Genomic DNA, 24,813 nt, shown 5'->3' with positions numbered 1-24,813 from the left:
TTATGCTCATTGTACTTATAAAGTTTTTGATCATAGTGGAAATGTGATGGAGTTTTTGGTTGTTGTTTGTGGGTTATGCCTTTGGTTATGCTTATTACGAATCAAACTGATGTTAAAAATCCTCCTCGTAGCATCCCAGGATCGGAACCTGGCGAATGGGCACTGGGAGCCGAGAATGGGGTTCTACGGAGGCTGTCGGCGCCGGATTCGGCGATCAGAAATTTTGTGAACCCGGTTTCTGAGTTTGGGGCGTGACACTAGCCATGTGGGACACAATGATAATCAAGTGGGATAGCTTGACCATACATTCCTGAAGTTCCTCTTCAAATGAATTTTTACTATTATTATTACTGTTTGTGCATGACACACAACGACTTTTACTTCAAATACCCTGTTTCAAATTGAGCTTCTACTTCAAGGTGACCATTTCAATTTGAACAAACAACGGCTTTTAATACCTGAGCCAATTGCACTCCAAAATCTAGTTTTAATTCCTTGTTTGGGAATTACATTTTTCCTCTGCTTTTTCTGCAGCTAAACCTCAACCAGAAGTATATAGTTGAATATTGATTTATGGTTAGTTTTGGCTCCTTATTTGGGCTTCTAGATCTTACTTACACCATTCATTTCTATCAATTCCCCAAACTGCTTAACCATATGCGAGTATCCATACATCTTCATTTTATTGGTCTTTATAGTAAAAACGAAATTAGTTATTGGTGTTAGTCCACTGGATCAATCCTTTCTTGTTCTAATGTTGATTGCAAGACTGTGGTCTTCAACATAAGGGTAATTTGCAATCTCTACCACTTGTTTTCTCAAACACTATTAAACAACATTACGGAAAAAAAAAAAAAAAAATCAGATTCAGGAAAACATTGGAATTATTGGGTAAACAATAGCTCATGGCCTACTAATTGTCTGAAACATTCTATTAATTTCATAAAATTCCCTCTTTCATTTACACTTGCCGAAATGAAAGATATTTTTACTAGAGACCTCAAATGGGTCTTTTACCATGTCCAACACTTAAATTATTGGCATAAAAGCTATAACTATGGCATATTGTCTCAATTTAACATATGGTAACCCTGTTGATTATATCCAAACAAGTAATTTCACAACATAATGCAAGGGGCTATCATCCAGTGAAGGAATCTGATTCAGGCAGCAGCATTCTCTAGGCCTTCTCCAGCCCTTCAGGCAATTGATTCAAGCCCAACAGCAGTAGCAGCAGCACCAATACTTCCAGCCACAGCAGCAGCCCTCTCATACGGACACAACGTCCACATCACTGCAGTGGATCATGGCAAACCTGGTGAAGCATCAGGATGTGCAGGCCAAGCTGATGGAAGAGATCGCTCGGGTTGTGGGGGATGGACGAGAAGACATTGAAGAGGAGGATTTGTAGCGGATGTAATATCTGAAGGCAGTGATCATTCTAGAAAAGAGCAAGGAATTATTGGATTATAGAACCCTAGAAATGAAATGTTGTATTGAAATTGGAAATTGGAATTGAAATTGAAATGTGTACTAGAAAAGAAAAAGATTATTATGTGTGTGAATCATTCTATTGTCTTGTTCTTCTATGTGCAATTATCTAGCATATAATACAAGTAGATTACATACCCCACTCTCTCATACAATGAACAAAGGGGTTTAAAATTGCTCTTAAAATTCCGTCCTAAAATGTGACCGTTGGCAACATTAATAAGCATTCAAATCCGTTTCTAAAATTTTGTGCCTAAAATGTGACCGTTGGCACCAGAACGGTTTAAAACCGTTCCTAAAATTCCATTTCTAAAAATTGAAATGGCACCCAAAACGGTTTTGAACCGTTCTTGATTTTCTGCGACGCCTCATTTAGGAACGGTATTAAACTGTTCCTGAAGCATTTAGGAACGGTTTTAAACCGTTCCTAAATGATTATTTTGGTGTAGTGTGTTAATGTATATTGACAACTCTTATATAATCTAAATGGTCAATCTAAAATGTCTAGCAGGTCGATTGTTCACAGGATACCACTAAGAATTACACTAATATTCCAATAAATACAACCATTGACATAATGGCATAAAATAGATGGTTAAAAATCACTCATTAAAAAGAGTCCATTTTTGGAGCTCGCCACCATAAATCACCTATGATTCTATCCAACTATTCTAAACATCCACCCATGACTTGAAAATTGGATATCTCCAACAAATGGAAAGCCAGGTTTGCTAACTTTACATGTATGTGAGAGTTGTACTGATCCACGCATAAGCACAAGTTTAGTAATGTGGCACATGTGCAATACATAAGTGTTTTATATAAGTGATGTTTATACATGCCCGTGAATCTTATGACCTAAGATGACATATGCATGTGGTTGGGTCATTTGGATGGAAACATGTTTTTCATGATAATTCAGCCTGCAATTTACAATAAATAGTCTTCCTATGTAGACCGTTTCTTCATAAAAGATTGACAAACCTAGTTACTCGTGAGCTTATCCAGTCCTTTTAGGTCAAAAGAATTTTGAATAAAATGGCTTCATAAAATAAAATAATGCTTTTATATGATTTGAATATATGTGTTTTTTAAGAAAGTGGCTTGCAAAAGATCTATCAGTGAATCTTCATATTCATCAATTGTGGCCCATATTTTAGCCTTAGCCCTAAGGGGCAAAAGTACAATAAGTATATGCATTAGATCTAGTGTCATTAGATAACAAAAAATTAGATAATGCTAAAGGAGTCTGTAATTGAAATAAGGAAGATGAAAGGGTGGTGATGATATAAAAGGATATAAGATAGCGTATGTCCCAAGTGTTTGAGTTCAAATGCATGAAAATCTTTTCCTATGCAAGTGCTTTGTGATGGGCTACGTGCATTAGGAGAGAAGGCCCATAAGGCCTAAAGCCTATGAGGAATTCTATTATAAGTGATGAGAACCCAAAGATCCCCCACTAGGCTTAGATGTTGTCCCTCGGAGAGTAAAATTGTTTAATTTTTTAGACATTGTTTTCAACTAATGAGGCAGATCTAACAAATCTTGTAGAGAAAATAAAAACTTTTGTACAAGTCTTATTCACATACATGTAAAATTTATTAATAAATGTGGTATTGGCCTATATGTAAATGCTATTCAATTGCTATTTAGTTCTACGCTGTTGTATACGCTCCAACTTGTGTATCAGGTGAGTCCGACCTTAAGAGATAAAAAGTGGGAGAAAATGGTAGAAATTATAGGAAAAGGAAGTGTTCATGGTTTCATTAGTTATCTCCATGTTTTTCTTGGCTAGGGCCCAATAGAGCTCTAAACTTGCCTTATTTTTGGGCTACATCTTAACATGAGCTAGCACAACAAATGTACAGTATAAATTTTACACGGTAATCACAGTGGGCCCCATATATTCTTTATTGTAGCCCTCATTGTTTCAGCACTAGGCGACCCATCTCCATGTTTACCTGTGTCATGGCCTAATTGAGCTTCATATCTGCCTGATTTTGGGGCTTACATCCTAACATGAGGTGGAACAACAGATGTACTCGTCATAGTAGGTCTCAGATAGCCTTTATTGCATAGTCTCCTTCTATTATTTTTGGTGTGGGTTTAAGTGTGTTACTCAAATTAAAGAATTAAAAAACAAGAATAATTTTCTACAATTAAAGTGTAATTTGTTTATAGAATTTTTATGGGTGAAATCTGGACCATATATCAAGTAACAACCAAAAAATTTGGTTCCTAAAATACTCCTAACTTTATTTAAAAACTATTCTCATGTCCTTTAAATATTCAAAGTTTTTTACCCTATTTAATTGCAAGAGTAAAATGTCTAAAAATCGTTTGCATTACATATAACGTAGATGTGTGGAACTCACTCACCTATGCAGAAATGCTATTCAAATTAGGTATATGTCTATTATATTTTATGGATGATCCTAACTGCGCACCAAGTAAATCTCACCATGATGATGGAAGCTACAAAAATCAAGTTGATAACATTATTAGGTGGGCCACATGGATACCACGTGGCCACACTTATCATGCCAATTAATAAGGTAGTGTATCGAGCACGTTTATAAAAGACCCGCCAAGAGAACAGATCTTATCACGTATCTGGCTATGATACATTCTAAGAAGTCATGCATCTTTACAGTCCTTCTAAAATGGGAGATATTTCTAAAGGCATTCAAAGAGTTTGTAGCGTTCAAGAAAGTTCTGAATATCAGGAGATGGGATGATATCCAAGCGAATCTAACTATGGTTTAGACCCAAATCGAAAGAAAGTGGATAGCGGCTAGATCAAATCCCAAGCTATACATTTATTGAGAATAAAAGAATGAGAGAGTTTGAGGACCCGATCACCTAGTCATGGTTCAATTGGAATCAAGAGAATGGGAGAACTAGATCCAAGATCTAGTTTGACCCATCTCCGATAGCAATCGGTATCAGGAGGGTCCTGTCCATCAATCCTTTCTAACCCTCCAAACCATCTCCTCGTGGATGGTTAAATGCAGGAGGTGGTTCAATCTAGACTGACCAACACCTCGGAGTGGAAGAGACAGAGAGTTTGAAAAGATGTTGAGTGGCCATGATCAATTTGAGGTCCGAGATCAACGCTTGAGGTTCCTTGATCCCGAATCCAATTAGTGGGCCATGAATATCCCTGAAGGATCATATACGAGAAAAGGATCTTAGAACCACCAGTTTTGGATATGTTCGGTAGATTCCCTTATCCATAAAGTGCATTGTAAATGCGGAAGATTTAGGATCAGCAAGGAAGTCTAATTAGGGTTTTTTCGCCTTGACAAGCTATATAAGGAGCACACAAAGAAGAGCTCGAGGCCCTACGCTATACACATCTACTTACTTTCCAATTTATCTTTCTTAGTATAGCCTAGCATAGTTCTAGCATAGATCACTACTATACCTAATAAGCCTTCCTTTTTATTTATCAGTTTATCTTTATAATTCCTTTGAGAAATATTAAGCTAAAATACTAATGAAAGAACAAGTCCTTAAGTTCGTAGACACAAGTCTATTATCACAAGGCAAAAAGAATCCATTCAGAAGGGCTAATCCCTACCCTTTCATAAATCGCTTGAACGTTAAGCGCAACTGGTGGTTGAGAGGTTAATTGGATCATGTGTCTAGTCTCTAATCAGTCTAACTTAACGTGAAGGACACCAACAGTTCAATCAAACCTTGAGTTGAGAAGACTCTGGCATGCCCTCACATCATACCCACAAATGAAATCTGAATACAAGCCCTCGTTCACATGTGTGGCCTTATTTAATTGAATTGGAAACAACACTCTATTAATTAGAACGTTTGTTGGTACCTAGTAAGTTTGTATATTTCTCTATTAACTTTGCTACATTCTTTAACCAGTTCATCAAATGCATGTAATATGTCATTAACTATCTAGGTCACAACTCGAGATAAGTGAGAAAGCGGCGAATGAACTTCTTATGAGACTTGAAGCAATTAATAAGCACTCTCCCATACTTCACCCCAGTGGACATTGTTAATGCACTGATTTGTGCACCTTATTTGTCAATCACGTGGGTCCATGTGTCAAGTAGTCGGTTGAACCCTTGGAAGCTGAAGACCAAAGACACAAGAGGACATGAGCATCAATGAGTAAAGATTTATATGAAGTGTCTTGGTGACCCTGACCCTTGACCCAAAATAGCCTTTGAACCTCTAAATGATCCTTAACCTTATAAGTAAATCTTTTTTATCATCCCTTAGCCATAGGAGTCAAAATTGATCATCCTAAGACTGACTTTAGAGGTTGAAATAACTAAAAATTAGGACAAAAAGAAAACAAATTATCCTAAAATTTTCAACCCATGGATGGACCATTTCGATAGGTCCAAGGTCAAGTTTGACGGGTAAAAAATGAAGGTCGACAAATCAAAAGTGGGGTGTGTGGGTTTTAGAGTGGAAAAGAGATGCATGCCCCATTTTTTAATAAAGTGGGGGTAAGAGGGGGGTGTGTCACATCCCACCTGAATTGGGTTTCTCAAATTTGTCTTTTCTAGTGATCTTCTTTAAAATTTAATTTGTTTATGGCATTGAAGTCATTAAATAGGGTCAAGATACATAATTTTCCTAGTGATCTAAAATTTAGATTGGCCTATCTTGAAAATTCTCTTAGCAGGTGCCAAAAAAGACTTGATCTCAATTAACGGTCCACGTTTAATGATTATGGCCCAATTTTGGAAAACAAAGTGTAGTCAAAATAAGAAAACAATTGGGCAAAATTTTGTGATTAATTGATGGTGGAAAAGGCCTAAATATAAAATTTTACTTGTTGCGCCAAAAAAAAAAGGAATTGGCTTTAAGGCAATCATCATTCAACAATGTAAAATCATAGATTGTGGTCTAAATTTTATATGATCTTGTATTTTTATTAGGCCAAAGTGTGGTCCAATTTTTAGTTGCGATTAATGGTGTAAAGTGGGTCAATCAGAAGGTACAAATTTAGAAAGAGTTGATTAACCTAAAATGGCTAACTTCACGCCTAAAGAAAAGCCTACAAAGGTGGGGTTCTCATATTTGACATTCACTCTATATGATGGTCAATCTAAGTCATTCATATGAATGGAAATATCCTACTGCAACTACACATAAGCTTTCCTCACTTGATGGACACCAAAATCAACGGTTAAGGGGCTGATTTGTTAATTGGGTCACTTTTATAATGATGTAAGGGATGAAATTCGATATGTATGGTTAATTTATGATACATAGTCATGTTATAAAATTTTACATCAAACGGATCACGAGAACCATGTGATCTAGAATTCAAGGGTATAGGTTAATGGCATTTTTGTAATTATTGTTGAAACGATAATTTTGGAAAATCTAAGATTCTACATAGTTATAGGTATATTTTTAAGAAATTCTTATAAAAAACTCATTTAAATCATTATAGATAAAAATTTATTCACCAAATAAGTTAAAATTCTCATTAATTAAGGGGAAATACATAAATCAAACAACATGATTAACATAGGCAAAAATGGTAACATCTGGGATGTTACCATTGGTCAGATTTAGCAATATTCCATGTTGAAGTATACGCGCTTGCCTAGGATTGGGAATGTAACAACCCAATTTTTGTTGAGGAAGAAGCGGGTCATGACAAACCTAGTAACCCTTGTGGGTTTTTAAGTTCTAATGACTATCCAATATCATATGCCCAAGGGGTCCATCTACATCAACAAGACTAGAGGTGTTCAAAGAGTGATCTTCACAAGACCCTCAAATAGGTTAACTAAGCACCTCAAACCCCTTTATGTGTCCACACACGTGGATGGATATCTTGTGTCCCGCATCATGATTGACAAAGGAGTTGTAGTCAATATCATGTAGGTGGAAATGGTAAAAAAGCTTAAGAAATTGCCTAAAGACCTATTGTCTATTGAGGTTGCATTGTTGGGATTTGTAATAGTCGTTAATACAAAAGGAATACTCAGCGTTGAATTGCAAGTCGGCACCAACAAGGTCATGGCGATATGTTTCATCATCGAGCCAACCGCCAACTACAATGCATTCCTTAAGAGAGATTGGATCCATTCCAATCGATGCATCCCTTTATCACTGCATCAATTCCTAATTATGTGGAGTGGACTCAAAGCAGAGATCATTTGGGCCGACAAATGGCCTTTTAAGCTAGACTCAAATCTGACCAAGGTAAAATTATATAGTGGAAGGTTTAGCCCATCCCGCCTGATCGGTTGAGACAAGAACGGTCGACTAGCTAGAGTAAAGGCCGCAGTGGTCCCCTTACAGGACCTGAACATGCTTATCGCAACTAGCCTGCCTCGAGAGTGGGATTCTTCTGCCATAAGGGACAAACCAGCTAAAAATGAGGCCAAATTAAATGCCCACATAACTAGTGTGACCAAAATACTAGAGAACTTTCCACTTGGACCGATTCCTGCACTAATTAAGAATTGGCCTCGCCCTCCGGTCACTATAATATTAGATGGTTGGTCTATGGAACCAATTACTGTTACATTTGAGAAATCCCCAAAGTCCTCTAAGGAGCTAAATGCAATTACCCCATATCTACAACAACCTTAGTACTTTGTGGAGGAGGTTCCTTAATGGATTTGAACAACGAAGAAGGGAACAAGGCTGAAGTCACGACCACGATCAGCAGGCTCAAGGAATCTCAACACTACCGACAATCATGACGGTTTTCATGTCCACATCATAGAATGTTTAACGGAAGAAGACACTATTGCAGACGATGGAATAGCCTTCCATGAACTCGAGTTGGAGCCTACTAAGATGGACGATGACAAAGCTGATGTTCAAGATACCTTGATCGAGGTAAATCTTGAAACTGAGGAAATTCCACGCCCTACTTTCATTAGCGCCGAGCTAGATTCAAGAGCATAGATGGAAATGATCCATCTCCTTCAAGATTACGTAGACTGCTTCACTTAAGACTACCATGAGATGCTCGGTTTAGATCGAAGGCTTGTTGAGTAATGCCTTTTAATCAAGGAGGGTTTCAAGCCATTTGAGCAACTGACTAGAATGATGACTTCTAAAGTCACCCTTAAAATCAAGAAAGAGATCGAGAGATTGTTGAAAGTCGAATTCATCAAACCAATCAGGCATGCGGATTGAATTTTGAACATAGTCCCAGTGATTAAGAAGAATAGGAAATTGAGGGTCTGTATTAATTTCAGAAATTTGAATCTTACAACCCTAAAAGATAAGTACATCATGCAATGGCAAATTAGTTAGACACAAAACATGTCCTTCATGGATAGCCATTCCGATTACAACCAGATCTTCATTGCTGAAGAAGATGTCTTGGAGACCGTGTTTCAGTGTCCAAGAGCAATCGAGACCTACTATTAGGTTGTGATGCCTTTCAAACTCAAGAGCACAGGTGTCACCTATCAAAGGGCGATGAATGTTATATTCCATGATATAATTAGTAAATTCATAGAAGTATACATTGATGATATCATGGTGAAGTTAGACGATCTTATATACCACTTTTCCGATCTGAGAAGGTCCTTTGAGTGCATGAGGAAACACGAATTAAAGACGAATCCCCTGAAGTGCACCTTTGGGATTTTCGTTGGAAGTTTCTCAGGATTTTTTGTCCTTCAGTGAGGCATTAAGGTCAATATGAACAAGATACGAGCAATCCTAAAAGTTGCACCACCTAAAAAAAAGGAATTACAGAGGTTCATCAGCCAAGTAAATTTCTTACACCAATTCATCTCAAACTTTGCAGTAAAGATTAGCCCATTTTCACTACTAATCAACCTGAAGGCTGGCCAATAATTTATCTGAAAACTAGAGCATCAAGCCACTTTCGACTAGTTGAAGGGGTATCTCATGAAAGCCCTTATATTAATTTCCCTGATAAAAGACACGTCGTTCCATCTATACATCTTGGCCATAGAAGAATCTATTAGAGTGTTACTCGCATAAGAGAATGACGACAAAAAACAACATGTCATTTGCTATATATTCAGAACTCTACATAATGCCAAATAAAGATATTTGGCCATCGAGAAACTCTGTCTAGCATTCTGCTTCGCTGCTACTAAGCTCCCTTATTATCTGATGATTGGTACAGTCCATGTCATTTCGTTGACCGATCTGATCAAGTACATACTCTGACTGATCTTGCAAGGAAGGATAAATATCACCGGGGTCTAGTAAACTCCAAGCCAGATTGCCGCCCCATCACGCGCAATAAGGTGAGTGGAAAAGACCTCACTATCCGCCTGCCAATATCGGGCTCGGCTCGTCAATAGCGGACTCATTCCTCGAGCTGGTCAGACTCAGCCTAGCATTGCCCCCTACTCTCGGGCGGATAAGGCCGCACCCCCTTCCAACCGACCACGACACAGTGGAAAGCGCAACCGTCTGGTAATCGGCACTCAGCGCTCATGCACCCACTCGGTCTAGACGTTGGAGCAACCTCTTGGTACCATAAGGGTTTAGGGACTTTCACTCAGGGATATCTATCGCACCCCATGTAGAACAGTATTTTCGGTATCCAATCCTGCCAACCACGATACGTCTGTGGAGGCTACGGCCCTGATGTCGCTAGGGCGTACAGTAACCATATCACACAATGCGAATGCATGAATCACACTATCCAGTCATACAGCAATCCTGCGCGTATCGTGCGCTCATGTAGGGCAACACCCCCTGTACGGGAGCCCCTAAACAATCTGCCCGAAGGCATATGCGATGATCAGTCATTCCTCATATCAAGCATACGTATGATGCATATGGTCATGAATCATGGAACTAAACATGCTAAATAGGATGGATGATAATCATAACAAAGATGGGCCTAGACGGCCTACACATTACACGTACGAGCCTAACAATGGGCCCTCGGGAAAGGCATAATGCGGACATTTAACCAACACTATACTTGCAATGTGGACGTCAAACCAACATTGCTCCCAAGGCACGACTGTTACAAATATCATTACATAAATTATGTTGGGATCACACATTGCAATGGACCTTAGGTACATCCCATTGGGCTTTAAATACATCAAATGGGCCAAATCACATGGGCCTTATATTCATTAAGTGGGCCACATCAATGGGCCGCACCAATGGGCCTTATGTTCATTGCAATGGGCTATAACCCGTGGGCCTTAGAGTGCATCAAATGGGCCTACTCACATGGGCCTTATGAGTATCAAATGGGCCACACCAATTGGGCCCCATATGTACATCAAATGGGCCTCAACCCATTGGCCCCATTACATCTTAATGGGCCTCGACCCATGGGCCCCTAATGCATTAAATGGGCCTCGACACATGGGCCTTACATATACATCAAAGTGGGCCTCAACCATGGGCCACAAGTATTGAGATAGGCCTCCCATCACCATCAAAAATTATATAAAATAATATATAATATATATATAGTACATAAAATATTATATATAATATAATATTAGATATATCCATATATATATATATATACACACACACACACGTACACACCCACACACGCACGCATAAGGGCTCCACACAATCATCCCAGTGGGCTCCACACAATCATCACAGTGGGCTCCACCGTCCAGGCGGACGGTGGAAATGAAACACATACATTTTTGTGGGCTCCATGTAGGGCTCACCACAATGTTTCTATGCCATCCAACCCGTTGATAAGGCCACATGGGCCTGGATGAAGGGTGAAAACAAATTTCACCCTGATTCAAAACTTCTGTGGGCCCAAAAAGGGTTTCAAAGGTAGAGGTTCAATCCCACTGATTCCTACGGTGTGGGCCGCCTGAGTCTTGGATCAGGATGATTTTTGGGGTGGGCCCACGTCAGGGGGTGGCCCACACTATGAACGGGTTAGATGACATATAAACATCAAGGTGGGGCCCACGACTACAGCTGTGGTGGCTATACGCTCACTCGCCCGCCCGAGCGCTGGTGCGCAGGCAGCGTCTGCTGCGGTTCTGACACAGCAGCAGCAGCTGCTGTGTTACTTATAATTTTTTTTTTGATTTTTGGCTTTTATGTGGCTTTCACCGGTGGGGTCCACATCTAGACAATCTACTCCGTCCAATGGCCTTCCATAGCTCCTGACAAGCAAAACAAGCCCAATATTGGGCCTGTTTCGGCATATAGAAACAACAGGAAATAATTCAATGGTAAACCCGTTGTTTGTCGTGCCATGGCCCGCCTGAAAGTTGGATTAGTCCCATCTTTCGGCTTAACGCCTAAAACAAGCTTGGGAAAGGAATGGACGGCATGGATTTAATACCTACATCAAGGTGGGGTCTACATGAGTGGGCCATCCTCATTGACTTGGAACCAAGCAAATTTGGTTTCTTTCCAGCAAACGTCCAGCGTCCCTGGACGCTGGACTTAACACATTCGTTGGAGGTGGGCCCAGCTCAGATGGGCCACCACATGCTTGAGTGGTGTGGGTACCATACATAAAAGGTGGGCTCCACTTGAACATGGTTTGGATAAAATACCTACCTCATGGTGGGGTCCATTCAAGTGGGCCACATAACTTCATTATCATCATAAAAATAAAATAAAATAAAATAAAAGAGAGAGGGATAGAGAGTGAGACCCGCATGATGGAGGGACCCCGGCACTATGGGCCCTCCCTTGCACTAAATCATACATTAAGTGGGTCCCATTACATGTGGGTCCATAAAATCGAAATCCAACGGTGAAGATCCCTTCTCCACTAAAAGAGATAGTCTAGATAACCCTAAGCATGCAAAGAAATAAACATCATGATGGGGTCCATGGAGAATGGCCCCATCATGGAATGATCATGATGATCCAAGTGGGCCATCGGCCACATCTTAGGATCCAAAGTGAGATCCAAACCATTGATCGGTTGGCCTCACTTGGCCCATCTTAAAAACATCAAAATCTACCCTATCAAAACACCCACCACTTGATCTTCTTGCTCCCTTAGCTTCCTTAGCTCCTTGTGCTTCTCTTTGATGGAGGAAGATGAAAAATGGATGGCTAGGATGAGAGATCTAGGGATGGAAAGGTGAGCCACACATGAGCATTTTTCTCACCATGGGAGGGCTTGGAGAGGTTCATAAGTATGGAATTTTTGTTGCTTGGAAAAGTTAAAAATGAGAGAGAGACTTGTAAGGGAGAGAGAGAGAGAGGGAGTGATGGATGATGGAGTGATGGATGGGAGAGAGAGAGGGATGGGTGTGTAAGAGGCTTTTTGACTTTTTTGGCAAAAGTTGTAAGAGAGGTATGGGTGGTGTAAGAACTTTTTGACTTTGAAGGTTTGCTTGGGAAAGGGTGAAAGGTGATGTGTACTTGACATGATGGGATTGATGGGATTGATTGATTGATGTGACACCTTGTAAAGATTCTCTCGGGATTCGCACGCGCGGCGTTTTCCTCGCACCGAACGCTGGCCCACATCTCCCGACCACGTTATCGCCTCGGCGCGCAAGTCGCGGCATCGGAACCGCGGCGACAACGCGGTCGCTAAGGTATAAGTCCTGGGTTGAGTCGACTTGGGTTGACGGCATGAAAATCCAGGCCGCGCGCAAATACCGATTAAGGGTCGAAGGTTGCCGGAATTCGACCAGAAAGACCGCGGAAGCTTATGGAACGGTACGGTCTAGGATATGGGGCTTACACCGTTCATCCATGTTAACAGATAATTTGATGTCTAAAGAATAAAAAGGAAGCATATCCAAAGCTCAAGTGGACCACACCACCGGAAATAGTGTGATTGAACCTCTACCATTGAAAAATTCTGGAGGCCATAGAAGTTTTGGATCAAGCTTATATTTGTGTTTGCTCTTCATTCATATCTTTTTGATATTATGAATAGGTTGGATGACAAATAAACATGACTGTGGGCCCAAGGAAGGTATCAACGGTGGAAATCATTATTTCACACTGTTTCGCGTGGCATGGTCCAATTGAGTTTTGGATTTACCAAAAATTTGGGATCAACCCACGTCGTTCATCCATTTTTCGAGATCATTTTAGAGAATTATCGAAAAAATGAATCATATCCAAAGATTAAATGGACCACACCACAAATAAGGAGAACGTATTGGACCACAATTTTTTGTAAGGCCCGTAAATTTGGAATCAACCCACACCGTCCATCAATTTTTGCACATCATTTTAATACTATATCACATAAATGATGTAGATCAAAATCTTAGGTGGACCACACCATTGGAAAACAATATTGATTGAATGTCTACGGTGCTCACTAAATTCCCACTGTTTCCTCTCGTGTGGTCCAGTTGAGTGTTGGATACACCTAATTTTTGGTTGCATGTCCTAAATTGATCTCATAAAATGGATGGACGAGGGGATTTCTCACAAACATCTCGGTGGGCCCCACCCAACATCCTTGCCCAGGCTTTCGCAGGATCTCCTGGACGCGGATCAGCTACCGACGGGTTGGGTAACAAGATTGACATAACTAAGTTCTGTAGCCCCATGATGTTGTATTATTTGTATCCACTCCGTCCATCTATTTGGAGAGATCATTTTAGGGAAATAGACAAAGAATGAGTCTAATCCAAACCTCTAGTGGACCACACCACTGAAAAGAGTGGGGAGAGTGATGCCCACCATTAAAAACTTCTAAGGCCCATAAAAGTTTTCGATCAAGCTGATACTTGTGTTTTACCTTCTTTCATGTCTGTGTTAACTTGTGAACAGTTTGGATTTCAAATAAACATCATGGTTGGCCTTAGGAAGGTTTCAACGGTAGGAATCACTCTCCCCACTGTTTTCTATCATGGGGCCTACTAAAGCTTTGGATCTGCCTCATTCTTTGGATAATGTCCTAAAATGATACCTCCAAATGGATGGACGGTGTGGATACAACACATACATCATAGTGGGCCCCACAAAACTTGGTGACGTCACTTCAGTAGCAAGTCTCGCTACACAACCTGTCAGTAGCTAATCCACGTCCCCCTTCTCTCTCTCTCGCCCTAATTCTCTCTCTCTCTCTCTGTCTCCCTAACCTTTCTTGCTTGTCTTTGATCTACGAACGCCCTGCCCACGCACGCCCTCGCGCTCTCTCTCTCTCTCTCTCTCTCTCTCTCTCTAAAGCTCGGTTGACGACCATTTGTCGAACATGAGGTATCTCTCTCTCTCTCTCTCTCTCTCTCTCTCAATCTCAATGCCGATTTAGGAATTTGGGGATTTAGTAATTTATGGATTTTTGATTTGATGTGGACCCTCATTTAGGAATTTGGGGATTTTAGGGCTTACAGATTTGAATGTGGACCCCGAATTGGGGTTTTTCTGATTTTATGAATTAGGGATTTGGGGATTTTAGAATTTTGGGGATCTGAGGATTTTTGGAATTGGAGATTTCACCTTCTATGTTTTATTTATTTATTTATTGGGGATCTGGGGATTTCTGCTACTCCAATGCCGTCGAAAAGAAATGGCCCCTTTGGGGACAGAGCATACATATGATGTATTCTTTAGGTTTTTGAAGCTATAGATTCGGTTTGGAGATTAGATCTGATTTTTTTCTGGTATTTGGCACAATCTAATAGGATTCCTTGCCTGATTTGATGTATTTGGTTGTAAAATGATGGAAGACGTGTTTCAGAAAAGATTTGGCTGCATCACAAGTTAGAATACAGTGGTTGTAGGTGATCAGCTCTCAAAAGTAAATAAGGTGGTTTGATGTGTTTACCTTTCCTAGTTGTGGTATGACTGTAGCTTATGTGCTTTATTATAAATGAATATATATGTTGTGTAGGTTATATATATGATGCCCTGTTATGCCTGATTACTTCCTACACCTTACAATGGTTGGTTTGGCTATTCATGAGTTTGCGGATGGTGGTTATGGTTAAACACAGGAATTATGAGATCCCGATTGTCTTAAGGTAAATAGTGTGATGTGATAGGTCTATTTCGTACAAAGGGCTAGCTGACTGAACTAGATTTTTTTTATTTTTTTATTTATTATTATTATTATTATTATTATTTTTGCCACTTTCACTGCCAAATTTGCTTGTACATGATCATGATCATTTTAAGAATGGATGGATTTATGTGCTTCTTGATTGTAATTAAAACCCAAATTTGCTGGATGGTTACTTTTAGGGTAAGCTGATGAATGGTTAGGAAATAACAGGGAAAAGGCTTTCCAAGAATTTGGGGCAAGGGATTGAAGAATTCAAAATTGAGGTTTTGTTGATTGCAAAACTTCAACACATGAATCTTGTTAGGATTATCAAATTGGCAGTTATCTGCCAATTGTTTTCTTTAGTGTAGGCCACATGATGAGTGGACAAGCCTGATTTTTATGTTGAGCATTCTTCGTGGTGGGGGCCAAACCTTTTAGACGAGTGAGATGCTGTACACACTTGACACTTTGGAATTTATGCTCTAGGTGGACGGTAAATTATTTTCTAACTAGTCATGTGTGAGGCTGCCTCTTTAAATTATTATATTTTAAATGTTAAAGATATATACTTTTGTCATTGTGTAGATTCTTTTCATTGACTAATAGTCGGGTACAAAATGCAACTTCTATAGTTTTCTTTTATTTATTTATTTATGTGCATGTTGGTTTTATGGAAGTCGAAATCTTGAAAATGTTGGTATAGCTGTTGCAGGAAAAAACCTTGAAAAGTTGATAATGATTTTGAGGCTTCATTGTTGTGTAGTCTATGATCAAAATCTGATCCATTAACTAATAGAAATGTTGCTTTTTGTTTTTCTGTGCCGGCTCATGCACTAGTTTATTGGATTTAGTTTTAAAATTTGCATCTCATGTTCTATATTTTAAAGTTAGTATTTACTTTAGCTTGCGGAAATGGTCTAATTTCAGGGTTTGCCACATCTTGATGTTAGAATAAGGCGGCCGAATGATCTTTACTTAAATGGCCTTAAAGTTAGCGGCATCCTGTGCACCTCAATATATAAATCAAATAAGTTCAATGTGAGTGCTAGAACAAGAGCATGTTTCTTCTGTTGATAATCTATTTTTCTTCTTAGTCAGCATGGTTGCACATGCCTAAGTTGGATTGATGTGTGGAGATGTTTTCCTTTTGATGGCCCATTGCCTTTAACATCAAGATGTGGCCCATTGTCTTTAAGATTCTTGTTCAATGACCTTTAATAGGAACCGTCATGATCTTTTACAGAAAAATAGATCAAATCAACAATTTGATCCATCTACTTGTTAGTACCCATCATGAACAGAGTTCCCTTTGTGTTTTAGCTAAATGGTGGAATAGTCGTGGTTGTTTGGTAGTTTAGAGTTTTTGTTGCCAAGCTCTTAGTTTATTTATTTATTTAATCTTTAAATTTGATTTCATTTGTTGTTTGGGTGCAGTTAGTGTCTGCTGATGTGCAGTTAGTGTCTTCAGATTTCCTTCTACTCAACAGATGAAGAGTGGGCTAGATGATGCCTGTTCAGATTGATTACACAGATCATACACGTCCAAATGAAACTCACAGGACAATACATGCACAATATCTAAGGATCATTTTTTTAGACTAATGGCTTGTTTGGACAGGTGGGCCCAAGTTTATAATCAGATAGGTGGGCCCTTTAATACACTGAATGCTGTTGAAGTAGTTACCTTTGACTACCCCTGTAAAACGATACATCAAGTGATCTCCATTTACCATGAAATTTGGATAGTTGGATTTCTTTTCCCCAACTACTGCTTCTCTCATGAAGTTTGACCTATCGGATTAGAGGACAGACACACAGAACTAAGTTTGACCTATTAGCTGACAACCTCGTTTCCTTTCTTTTCAACGGCTTGGTGGAATGAATGATTACTTGCAGTTGAACACTCACCTTCCATTCCCCTGATTTCTAGAGTTCCCACAATCATCCTGGGGATGGATGTATCACATAGTTCCCCAGGCCAGTCCGACGTGCCATCAATTGCGGTGGTAAGATAAGATGCATGATTTTCCTTTTCAACTGTTAGTCATATTGTGGCAGTAAACTTGTTTCAATTCTGTCAGATAATATATAAATTCACTCGTGCATGCAACCAGATTTTTCTGCTTCTCATTATCTGTGTTGTTCTATTTTTCTTTATTTATGCTCTTAGGTTGTCAGCTCTAGGCAGTGGCCCCTGATTTCTCGGTATAGGGCATCTGTCAGGACGCATTCACCCAAGATTGAAATGATAGATTCCCTGTTTAAACCCACCTCAGACACCAAGGACAGTGGCATAGTGAGGTCAGTAAAAAAGTTTTTTTTTTCTAGGTTTAATGGTGTCGAGGACTGGGTTTCTAGGTCTGTTGAATTTGAGCTGTAACAGATTTTGCCTTAACCTTCAAAAGGGAAAACAGAGAATTTTTTAGTCTTAAGATCTTATCTTCTGTTTTGCTTTACCATTCTTGCTCATTTTAACTGAAAGAAACTATTTGAAGTTATGCTCTGATTGACATGTTTATACATTTCCGCAGTGCAGTGTCTTTTGGGGATGAATGTGTAGGTGCATGAAAAGATTTTATAATACCGTGGACTTGTAATGAAACAGAATATTCTAATAGTTAAATTGTATAAATTCAGTACTCCTTTCCCCATCCTGTTTCAGTTTCAACTGTCTCATATTCTTGCCATCTATTTTTTTTCTTTGAATGGGGATGGGAGTGAGTGAATCACAATTCACATAGGTCCTAAACATCGAGCTAGATCAGATTATCAAGGTATTCTTGCCATGGAAAATGCCATGAATAATTATCAAAGCTACAAAGTGTACCTGTCAAAAAAAAATGCAGGGTCATGATCTTTTCACCTTTATCTTTATCGTTGCAGGCCTGTAAATTCCTTGATGAGAACTGGTCACCAAAGTTTACAGTTATCGTGGCTCAAAAAAACCACCACACTAAATTCTTCCAGCTTCAATCTCCTGACAATGTTCCACATGGTTAGCCTCTTCATAAATTTCTCGAAGAAAAGAGTATTGAAAATAAAATTTTCATTTCAATCCATCGTGGTTGTTTGTTAATGTTTTAGTGGGATGCTCATCCCAAGTAGAAGTTAGTGCAAAGGAGATTATTTTTCTTTTGGGGTAGCACTGGGCCTTATACCTACCCTGAAATATATCTCATTTGCCTTTGGTGCTAGCAAATCGTGTTGATCTCTGGAACTGAGATATTCCAGGTGAGCATTGAATTACTTGCTTTGGAGCTTCTATTCTCAGCTCCAAATGGCTATTATTATCTAGGTACATGAACATTTTGTGCTGGAAATTTTGCTTCCTGAGCTTGTTCAATGTGAATTGTCCTTTTATTTATTTCTTTCTTGTTCTTTATCTTTTCACTTGTACAGGCACTGTTGTGGACAAAGCAATTTGCCATCCACAAAACCACCACAAAACCACGACTTCTACATGTGTTCACACACAGGAATGATTGTAATATTTGATATGGAGCTGACCTTTGTGTTAAATTGTGGGAAGTCACCATCCATCCTCCCTTGATTGATTGCATCACCCGGTCTTTTTTATTGTGCTCATATCCATACACAAGCAGAAAGAATTGGTACACAATCAATCAAGGTGGGTGTGGATTGCTTACTTTTGCATCATCTTTTCCTTTAAACAGGGAACAACGCGCCCTACTCACTACCATATTTTGCTAGATGAGATTGGCTTCTCCCCTGATGATCTCCAGGAGCTTGTGCATTCATTGTCCTATGTGTAAGTAGCCTTTCCCTCCACCTCTTTTGTATACAGTGACTTTATTTATGTCCCTTGCAATGTATGGGTAAATGCTGAAATTATTCATGGTATTGCTCTACATCTGTTCAGGTGTCAGAGGAGCACAACTGCGATATCAATCGATAAGTACCGTGTTTCTGTTATGTGGTAATTGCCTATTTTATGTTATGAGGGGTTTTAATTACTCTCTCCCTGTCAAAGGACTCTTTTTGAGTTTTGGGGCTGCATCTTGGGATCAACCAAAACCTTAATTACTTACCCAAATGTAACCTATGGTTGAGTTGGGGCTGGGTTGTTGGGTTCCTCATTTGGGTTAGGGTTGGAAAACTCCAAAATAATTTGAAATTTGGTTGAGGATTGGCTTTAACAAATTCAGGATGGGTTAGGTCTGGTGGGGAATAGTGTCTCACTGGTTAAGAGTAGAGGAATTCAGGTTGGGTTTGCCTACCTAGGTTGGAATTCAGATCGGGTCGGGTTGGGGGTTGACCCTCAACCTGGCCCAACCTGCCCGAGTCGCCCCTAAGTTTGTTCGAGTTGGGACCCATTTTTTTAGCTATACTGACCATAGTTGGTTTGGACCCAGCCATGGATGGGCAATTCCCCAAATGTTTGGCAATGTTTTTGTAGAGCGATAAGTGGCCTGCAATAATCAGCTAGTTTCACCAATGTTTAACCCTATCTTTGGGGAAAAGGGTTAATGATTGATCCTTCTTTTTTCTTTTTCATTTTTTTTTTCATTTTTTTTTTTTAGTTTTTAGTTTTGGACGTGTTTGATGTTGCAACGGACCATTCTTTAAGAATGTTGTCTGTTGAGCAGTGTTCACTTGTCCTGCTGAAAGTTGAGCAAATAGGCCCCAATCAAACACAAGTCTAGCATAATGTGGTGGATTAGGGCCCATTACATGTAAGTACAACAAAATGAAGATGGAAAGATGAAGGGAAAAAGAAAAAAGAAAAAAAAAGACGGTTTACCCTTGACTTCCAATATTTCTCAAATCATCCCACTCACTGCATCTATTTCAAACCTAGTTTTTAAGCTCCCTTCATGGTTGAAAGGAATAAAGAAACAGAAAAAGAGAGAATAGTTGGAAATAAAAATTTTCAAATGGGCCTAAATGGTCATATTAGCCTGTAACAACATCATATCAGTCCCGTAACAATGCCAATATAGCCCCCGTGTTTTTTCATAATAAACTGATTCAACTCCTATCACATAAAGGGGTGAATGTTTCCCTCGCATAAAGGTTTTTATAGCTGTAATGTTACCAGTTTTTTATACCATGGAAATCAGAAGGGAATAGTATTATGCAAAGTCAAATTAACACCAACAAATCCAACCCCTTGAAAAATTACCCGATTTCGTATGATCAAAGTTGTAAATAGCATGTAAAAAGGACACTCCGTTTTCTAAGGAATTGACATGCCAAGTACCATGAATGTGTCAGATCCACCTATGAGACAATGATAATGTTTTATTCTTGTACTTGAGCTATATTCCTTGTATAGATCTAATGTATTTCAGGTCATTTAGATGCATTTTTTTTCTTTATCTTATCCACTATAAAGTACACATTACATAAAAATGCGTTTCTTTTTCAATGTCATTATATATCCGTACAGGTATGTGACGATGTTGGTTTTCCGGTGTCCCCGGCATCTTGACATTTATATCAATTTTAGGCAGCCAGACGTGCCCTCATCTGACCTTCTCAACCAGCTCAAGGAGCTAAAGGCTGAGCTGACATTGCTACGGGTGGCCAAGGTTACTGGTGGTGCTCCCAATAAAATTTCCAAGTTGTGGGTTTTATGTTCCCTTACTTCAAACTGGCCATGGAGATCAGAATTTTTGGATTTTCTTTGGATTTTGCTAATTTGTATCTTACACTTTTTTTTTCTTTTTTTCTTTTTTTGCATTTTATTGCTATTGCTGCTATATAGGAATTATTGTTTGGGTTAGCCCCACTTGGGCCATTTCCTCTTTATTGAATTGAGTTGTTACCAATTTTGTGAATAGGATTCTTATCAAACAATAGTGTGAATTATTTTTTGAATGACTACCAGGTGCAAGATTAAAATAATAATAATAATAATTTATTGATATATTTTTTTATTTACAGATATTTTAGCGACGGACCAAATCCGTCGCTAAATCAACGATGGATTGGACTCCGTCGCTAATGTTTTTAATGACGACTAATTTTTCAAATTTCACCAACGGATTTTTTATTTTTTGCGATGGATCTTATTCGTTGCTAATATGCGATGGACCTTATCCGTCGCATATTAAACGACGGATAAATAAAAACAACCCAGTAAACAGCGATGGACGAAATCCGTCGTTTATTTGGTTTTACGATGGATTTGGTCCGTTGTAAATCCGCGATTTTGTCGTAGTGTAAGATGATTACAATAGATAGGAGAGCAGCCTTCTCTAAAGCACAAATCCAAGCATTTGCAGCCACATATGAGTTTAAGTTTGTATAGTTTATACTGTAGTAAGCTCAAGCCAATGGATAGGATGAGTCGACCAACAAGATATTAAAAAATATCATTAAATGGATGATAGAGGACAATCCACGATTATGGCACACGATGTTATCCAAAGTACTATGGGCCTACAGAACCTGACAAATGACAAGTACTAGGATGAAACCTTTCACACTGACGTATGGACATGATGCAGTGTTACCCATGGAGGTCAACATTTCCTTCTTAAGGGTAGCATATCAACACAAGTTAACCTTGATCGAACCCAAGGGTTGACAACTCCAAGTGGAGAGTTGCGATGCAATAATAACTTAGTGAGGCCAAGGTCAATCCATAGAAAAATTGGTGAGAACACAATTAGAACTAGTCTAAAGCTAACGGTTTGTTTGATTTTTTAATTTAGCGAAATATAAAGGATTTAAAACAAATAATAAAAATGACTAAGGATTTATGAATCCACTTATAACAATCACAATATCTAATTTACTGATTCAACTCTTATAACTCAATTGGAATCGAAATTTTATCATATCCAATTGAAAAATAATTATGTTAAACTAATCATAGACATCACTAAAATATGAATTTAATTGAACAATCCTCTCATGAAGTATTCAAGTCTCAATCACAAGGAATCAAGAGCATCTACTTCAACCAAGGTTAATAATAGATGAATTAATTATACATATTGATTTCTTCTCTAATTAAGCTAAGCAATTGCTAAATCAAAGCATTATTATAACCAAGTTCACAATAAATATAGAAATAAAAAAACTCGAAGGCTTTAAAGTAAAATCCAAATCAATTCAATCTACTATCATCATTCAAACCATTGTTGTTGAATCAAATAAACTAAATATCATAATTAACTACAAGCTTCAACCCTTAGTGTTGACAGTCAAATATTGCATATTAAACCCCAGTTATTACCTGATTTTATGAACATGATACTGTTTAACGCTCTACTTTAATTGTGTTTATGATGCAGGGTGAATTTAGGAGCCTGGACTGAAAAAGGGTACTAAAAGCATGAATTTAACACTCAGAAATTACCAAGGCAAGGGACAGACCTTAGACGACCGAGATCGAAGAATTTACATGCCAAAGATCCAAGAAAATCAAGTGATCAACGATGAAGAGGCCTGAAAGTCGTCATAAATGCAAGATCACGGGGTTCTCACCATCCGTTTGGCTTGAAACTTTATATTTAGCTTGAGGACCCTAAATTAACCATACACATCGAATTTTATCCATTGGATCCTTGTGGAAGTGGCCCAACGGACAAATCAGCCCATAAAATACTAATCTAGGGCCCACCTGATATCTAGATATGCTTCAATTTTGGTCTCAACTCCTTAAATGAGGTGAAAAAATGGATGGATGGAGCGGATTTCTCGTATACATCACAGTGGATCCCACATGTGCACTTGTGCGTGCATAGTGCGCACGTACCAGATGTGCACCAGACTGAGAGTCCGATCAACAACCACGTTGACCCGACTCTTCTCGCATGAGGGGTAGCGAGCGGACGTGGGCTCCGCTATGGCACGTTGTGGCCCACCATCGGGGCCCACGTAGCTGATCCGGACCGTTCATTGTGTCCAAAAGGAAGGACCGACCGTATCTAAGGTGTCTCTTTAGACCCATGCATGTGTACACACGTAGATTGCCAAAAAATGCAGGATGAACAACGGGAAGATTTGATACAGTGGGCCGCACCAAACGCGACCAAAATCACCCCTTTCCGAATGAAATTTCCCCAGGAATCTAATGAACGGGGTGGATTTCTCCGAAAACATCTTTGTGGAGCCCACCGAACACGTCAGCGTAAGTATTTCCGCATGCAACGCACGTCTGGTTTTCCCGGACGTTGCGGGGCGTTGTATGGACCATATGATGGTCAGATCGACGATCTAAACCGTTTAGAAGATCTAGAAGGGGGCCATGACCTCAACTATAAAGCCAGACTCCAACGACAGGCCGTCAATCGTCCAGGAATTCAGTCCAAACGCGAACCTATTTACGTTCTTTTGTTGTCGCTGCGCACGGCATTGCGTAAAGATCTCTACATAAGGTGCTTCCACCGACTTCAACCACAAACCAACTCCTAGCCTTCTTGCTTATAAAAGGGAGAAAGAAGAGAGAGATGGGGCATCTTTTGGAGACGTGGGAGTGAAGAGAAGAGGAGAGAGAGAGAGAGAGATGCCGGCTAGGGAGTTTTTATCCCTCCTTAGTTTTTCTTCTTTTCCTTTTATACTTTCTTTTAAGAGATTTAGCTTGATCATGTCTGGCTAAACCTCTTAGCTAGGGCTAAAAGGTGAAGCTCGTAGCAAGATGGGGAGTTTTTCTACAGTTTTGATTCATGTTTATGAACTCTCTTTTATTATAGTTTGATTATATGGAATGTTTTTAGTCTTTCATGGTTTATTGTGACTTAAATTATAATGGATCTGCGATGGCTCTGATCATGTTCTGTTCATTATAGGGATTATGAACGTGGGAGCCCTGTTGTTCACCATCGTCTCATGGGCATGGTTGGATGATGGAACCCTTCCTAACATTCATAACTCTCTCAGATTGGATGTGGATTGGTTAAATTCTGTTGTTTGCTTTGTCTCATGGGCATTGTTTTGTGATGGAATCAATTCTAATTTTCATACCTCTCATCTCTTGAAAACTAAATCAAAGGAAGTTCAGATTTGGATTTTAATGGATTATCTTCCAACTGGATGAAGATGGGACTCAAAATCTAATTGTGTTTATGAATCAAGCATAGATCCCCCTGATCTCTACAAGTGGATCCTTGGAATCCATAGTTTCCCACCTTTGAATTTTACAAGTTTTAGTTAAAGTGTTTCACCATTATTCTCTTAATTTCTCCTGATTTAGATTACATCTTCTTCTAGTTCTAGTTCTGGTTACTTTTAGATTGCGTATAAAGTTCAATCCATGTGGATTCGACCTCGGTCTTACCGAGATTATTACTATATTGCGACCCTACACTTGGGGTTGGGAACAAGTTTTTGGCGCCGTTGTCGGGGATTGACGGTTACATTTTTCTAAGATTAACTAGTTTTAGAATTAGGTTAAGATCAGGGTTTTTCTAGTTCTTAATTGTAGG

General features: G+C 39.2%; 2 long non-coding RNA genes across 3 annotated transcripts; both read left to right on the top strand.

Moving 5' to 3' along the window:
* The first annotated feature begins 15,005 nt into the window (after positions 1 to 15,005).
* LOC131227140 (uncharacterized) lies at positions 15,006 to 18,858 on the top strand. Of its 2 annotated transcripts, XR_009162079.1 has the most exons (6): positions 15,006 to 15,392; positions 15,613 to 15,696; positions 15,784 to 15,908; positions 16,343 to 17,059; positions 18,299 to 18,410; positions 18,815 to 18,858. It is a non-coding gene; the product is annotated as an uncharacterized LOC131227140 (long non-coding RNA). The 2 variants fall into 2 exon arrangements; XR_009162078.1 differs by lacking the exon at positions 16,343 to 17,059 and having other exon boundaries at positions 15,613 to 15,908.
* LOC131227995 (uncharacterized) lies at positions 18,855 to 19,383 on the top strand. The gene is made up of 3 exons (XR_009162678.1): positions 18,855 to 18,899; positions 19,090 to 19,184; positions 19,296 to 19,383. It is a non-coding gene; the product is annotated as an uncharacterized LOC131227995 (long non-coding RNA).
* Positions 19,384 to 24,813: the final 5,430 nt, after the last annotated feature.

Source organism: Magnolia sinica, chromosome 15, assembly GCF_029962835.1.
Source record: "Magnolia sinica isolate HGM2019 chromosome 15, MsV1, whole genome shotgun sequence".
Lineage (NCBI taxonomy): Eukaryota > Viridiplantae > Streptophyta > Magnoliopsida > Magnoliales > Magnoliaceae > Magnolia > Magnolia sinica.
The sequence above is the reverse complement of the archived record's forward strand: the minus strand, read 5'-3'. Positions and strand labels throughout refer to the sequence as shown.